We start from the raw sequence: 5,667 nt of genomic DNA on the forward strand, positions 1-5,667 counted from the left end.
GCCTTTTGCCTTCGTTCAATCAAAACCCCTACCTTGAAGAAAGGAAAGACAAGACTGAAACTGTCCGGCTCGTAATGAAGAAAGCTCTGTGGCTCGTTCCCTGGTGTTCGGCTCGATAGTTAAATACGGTCGATCAGCAGGCTGGAAAAGTGATGAGACGAAAAAATACAGCGACAAGTAAAGCCGAAAATTGATACCCTCTGTTGTGTAACCGGGATGACGGAAACGGGCAAACAGTGGAAAAAACAAGCTTTGTCGTATTTCGTAAAATTGTGGAATATAATATTTTTATTTTGTTTCTGTTAAATGTAGTTTAATTAATATCTCGATATAGTTTATAGTCAAGTTTGTTTAGAATTGAAGGAAATTCTCTTTTGATCGATTTCTACAAAATTTTGCATCAAAATAATTTACGTTTATTTTTCGAATAATACTGCTTCTTAAGGTACACAATTTTATTCTTCCGAATAAGTAATTCCTGTGTTCTTAAATAATTCTGTTCTACCTCTGAAATTCGTGGCTTATTGTTTGCACAAGAAAGAATCTCAGCATTTTATTTCATCCGCGTGACTGTTGTCATTGCTCAGGGAACCGCAAAACCGTGATTGTGAGTCGGTGAGAAAGAGCGGTACAATTTTTCACGCGAAGAACTGTCGAAAGTTAACTGTCTGCCTCGTGAAAATTGAAACATGTACAGCTATAGAAACTGGGCAATATTCGAGGGTTTGCCCGCGAAACGTTCCGTAACGAGTCTAACCTGTAACGATAAAAGTTATAAAAATAGGTAAAAGTTGACACGCACAGTGTTGTTGCTGTTGCCTGCAAGAAACGTGAGTATTAGCGCAGGACTCTTTACACAGATTCACCTTCTCGATGGTTGTGTAACTCTAACAGGGTACATCAAGCGCGGCTCTCTACGATTTTGCAGTAAGTACGCTGTCTGGAAAAGAGGAGAGCAAAAGGCAACCTCTTTTTCTAGACAAAACCTTAAGCTCAAACGTTCTAACGTTCTACGCGAAAGTAAAAAGGAAGCTTACGCTTCTAAATTTGACTTTAACGACATCGCTTTTTTTGACCTGTTCGTTGATAGACATGAAAGGGTTAATAGACCTTAATAAAGACGTTTTTGTTTTTACAGTCGAAATCGGAATTCACGTGAACGGCTTTTAAGTGTGTTGAAGCATAAATGAAATGTGTGGGAAATCTGTTCTCAACTTTCCAATTTTCAGTAATTTCGTAACATTCGAACTTTCAAGCTAAAGTGATGTTACAATTTTGCAAAAAGTTTAAATACTTCAATTTTTTAAAATAGTTGCATATGAAATGAAATTTAAGAATAATAGAATAGTGTTCTAGGCTTTATTTTTCTTTTTTTTTAACCTTTCTACAACTTGTGTCGTTCATTTTGAAGATTACTGTAGCTCCTGTGTCTTGCTTGCCCTACATTCATCGGTGTAGGAAAGTTTGCTAGACTGCGGGGATATTTTCAAACGTTAATAACTGAAAAACGAAGTCTCAATCGCAATTTTGTTACTCTTGATCTTCGTCTCACTTTGGCTCGTAGAATCGGCCCTAAAATTTTCCACGACCACCCTGTATATCTCTTGCTCCTTTGTTACCGATCGTTACACGGAGCATGTCACCTCACGCGCAATAGTCATCGGGAAACTTGCAGAATATTCCGCGGTGGTGATTCAGAAGATCGTTTGATCAAACTTCTATTATAGAAGCCCTAGCACCGTGGGTTCACCCAACCTCGCTCGTGCCACGGATTGGCAACCGCTTCGATGCACGTGCCGTGCTTTCAATACGCCGTTCGCTCATCCTCGGACTTAGGTACACGCACGCACTCACTCCCACAATGGTATTAAAAATTGTAGTGGGGTTTTTATTTTCCCTCTGCTTACAAAACCGAAGGTAAAACGTGTATACTGCGGCAAAGGGAAAAAGCCTGACGAGGGAGGAAAGCGATTCTGGACGCTAATGGGTCTGGAATGCGTCTTTTCTAGGAGGCGGGAAAAAAACTTGCGTAAGGGAAATGAGAGCTAGAGCGAACCTATACACAAAAGCTTCAGTTTGAGGCTGTTGGTGGTCCCGAGGAATACTGTTATTTTATTTCTTTGTTTTTCTAGCAAACAAGGTTTGTTTTCGTTCACCTGAAAGTAACGACTAGTATTCCTCCGAAAGGAATTAGAGACAGTTGACCTGAAGGTTTTTCAGAACAGAACGTGCCTCAAGCTCGTCGATCTTTATCTAATATTTAAAGACCGAAGCTCTCGCTCGTGTCCTCTTCCGAATATCGTCGATGTCGCGTAAAATATTTACAGAATAGCAGTAACGAATGAGCGTAAAGCAGAGAAGAAGAAGAAAAGAAAGGGGGATGAAACTGTATCGGAGATATACATTCAATTCAGCTACCAGATTCGCATCCAAAGATATACAAATTGGTTCTGAAATTGAGAGGAAAGCCTGGAGAGAAAGAGTTGGCGGCGTAGAGAGAGTAAATTGGTGCGGTAGAGAGGGTGAAGGGGTTGTGGAGTGGTGGCAGGGAGAGAAAAGGGAGCGCGAGTGAGAGAGGTAGAGAGAGTAGAAAAAAAAAAGTAGAGTAGTAGCAACGGCATTCTCGAAATTTCAACGAAAGCGAATTTTCGCGCTTTCACCGTAATTTCCTCGACGCCGTTCCACGTGAAAATCGCATCAAACCAGTAGGTGGGTACCGTATCGCTTCGCTTTCCGCCACTCTGGGAATCCGAACTAATATATTTCCGAAGCAACTCGATTGCATCGAGTCAGACGAAGACAGAGAAAGGAGTAAAAGCATAGGCGGGAAGAGGGGTGCCAAAGGAGGAAGAGAAGAGAAGAGAGGATAGAAAGAGGGAGAGAAGTGGAGAAAGAACGGAAAGGATAGAAAGAGGTGCATTGTGCTCAGGGGCAATGCTAGCTCTGTATCGCGAAGGGATGCCGGATACCTGTTACCCCCTGCGTCTCATCCTATTTGTTTCTGTTTGCCGGTACGACGCGCCCTCAGGCACTATGAGAAAGAGAGAGGCCGGTTTTAGGGGGTCGGTGGGAGTGTGGGAGGGCAGAGATAGATAGATAAAGAGAGGGAGAGAGAGGGAGAGGGAATAGGTGGTTTGTCAATATTCATTATGTTTCTACCGAAAAAGGAGAGGGCGATGAAGCCAGGCCGGTGGAAAAAGAGGAATAAATGCGACGCGAAATGCCGAGAATACATGGAATGTACACAATGTGAAATACGAAAGAATTTACAGTTTTATGGGTATATAAAGGGCCACGGGGGGGAAGTCCTGCGGAAAAAGAATTTTTTCCGCCAAGCCAATGTAGCCATCTGACTGAATTGATGCCCTCGAAACCGTTCTTTGTTGCTTCAATATTCTCCAGCGTGATTCTAGCGGAGCTTCCATTTTTACGGAACGTGTCGCGCGAAACGAACTAAAAATAAAAAGAGCGAGAGAGAGAGAGAGTGGGGGGGAAAAAAGAGAAAATCTCAGCTTGCCACTGTAACCAGTGTAGTTTTTAATTTTCGTGGCGAATGTAGCACTCTCCGCGATTCTTTGTTTTCACCGTGGACAATAGACGATAGACTTTCAATACACAAAAACAAAAACGTTACAAAGGTGTTCGAACGCTATGAAGTTCTTTCTTTCTCTACCTCTCTCTATGTACGGGGCAATGTGTACGCCTCTATCGAACTAGTTGTACAGCGATTCGAACATGTAGGTTTGTAACACGGTACAAAATTCATACATCTCTACGGAATATTTGACACCTCGATGTACCACCCTTGATTTTCAGCGGTAGAGAAACGCGCCGCGCTGTGCGCCTCGCCACGCCACGCCACGCCGCCCCGTTACTCCCTGCCCGTAATTTAATTTGATATTCCCCTTTGTTAATTTGATAGAACTGGGAAATGTGGACAGGAAAAAGAGGTAGGGCACGTGGATGGCGGAGGGGTTCCCAGAGAGAAAAATACTTCAGATTCCAGACTGTATCAGCGGCGGGCACTCGTGTCACCTGAATCCCTCCGACTGATGGTTTCACCGAAACGTATCATCGCTCCGCGTACCGTGGCCAATGCGATTTAACCGCTCGCCACGCATCATTCCGCTGATATGACGCCGACGTATCGCTGACGTTTCGTGGCACGTGATCCCAAAATTACCGCGACAATAATGCGCTCGTCGCGGTCCAATTTGCCTGGAATGATTCGTCAGACGGATGTGTTTCGTCGGGGATTTCAAGGTACATATCGATTCGTGAAATTACCTTTCCTCCTCTGTATCACATAATACATACATCTATCTACATACACATAGATCCCAGAATTTCACGAATTCTTCCGTAGAAAAGTATCGAATATCTGAGAATTGCACGGTTCACCGATAACCAATAGGAGAATATGTCGTCTAGGAGTACAGAGCGGGGTGATATCATAGATTTAGGCGGACGGAAGGGTCTAAGAGACGATGGGCAGAGGCACAGTTAGTATGCGGTCATAACGAAGCTGTCGACATGATGGATGAGGAAGAGGGTAATGCGACGATAGTTCCTGAAGCGAGGACGAAGAGGAGAGCCCAGCCAGCGCATCGTCCAGCGCGATACAAGGGATGCTATCGCTATCGGACCCGCACACCCTGTCTGTCATCAGCACGCCTCACCACCTCAAACACACTCGGCCCACCCGCTGCACGCATGATGGAATATGCTGTATTATATAATTATCCCGTAGATGGTATCTCCACTAGCGCGACGCGTAATTAGAAACTGTCGAGCGAGCAACAGTGCATCGCCTCGAGGAGTTTATTGCACGAAACAGGAACCGACTTTTGCCGAGGAGAAAAAAATATATATAGCTGTTATAGCATGTGCCGATACACACGTCGTGTTTCCACGTACGCTGGTTTAGTGGCAAATAAACGGTTTATTGAAACTGTAATGTGGTGATTTTTGAAAAAGTATTTCTTCTATTTAGGTTCATGGAGTGAAAATTGCACCTAATTTTGAGATGGAGAAATATTTTTTTTTTTAACATCTAGGAAACTGCATCGAGTTTAAGGAAGTTGTTTAGATATAGAAATTGTGCTGTTTATGCTGCTGTTAAATTAATTTATCTAAATTTGTTTCAATTATATAATTTTGATTGTCAAATGTTAATCTATTTTCATATAAATTTACGTGTGCAAATAACATAAAAGAAGTTGTTTAGTTGTAGAAATTGCTTGGCTTTAAACAGGGAATTCTTAAGATCATTTTTAAGAAACTTAATCTGTTTAAATTACATATGTTGAAAATTATGTTTATATTAATTTTGATTATCAAATGTAAAGAACACGAATTGAGTGGAATTGAAAGTTCAGCACATGGAAAATGTCTCATTGGTAAAAATAAGAAGGATCGTTACAACTTTGAATTTGAAAAGTATACGAGTTCTTTCGGCGATCCTTGCCGTCCTGCTTTAAAATCTTATTGCAAAGCGTTTCTTTCGGACAAAGTCTCCTTTTTTCCTCCTCTCAGGTGCTCTCGCACAGGTAAAGAAGCCAGAAACGTTGATAGCATTCCGATATCCAGCAGAATTTATTGTACGCCGCTGGAAAGAAGAACGGTCTCGAACGAAAGTACAAAGAAGAAAGAACCTGCGTGTGAATT

Source organism: Habropoda laboriosa, unplaced genomic scaffold (genome assembly GCF_001263275.1).
Source record: "Habropoda laboriosa isolate 0110345459 unplaced genomic scaffold, ASM126327v1 scaffold67, whole genome shotgun sequence".
NCBI lineage: Eukaryota > Metazoa > Arthropoda > Insecta > Hymenoptera > Apidae > Habropoda > Habropoda laboriosa.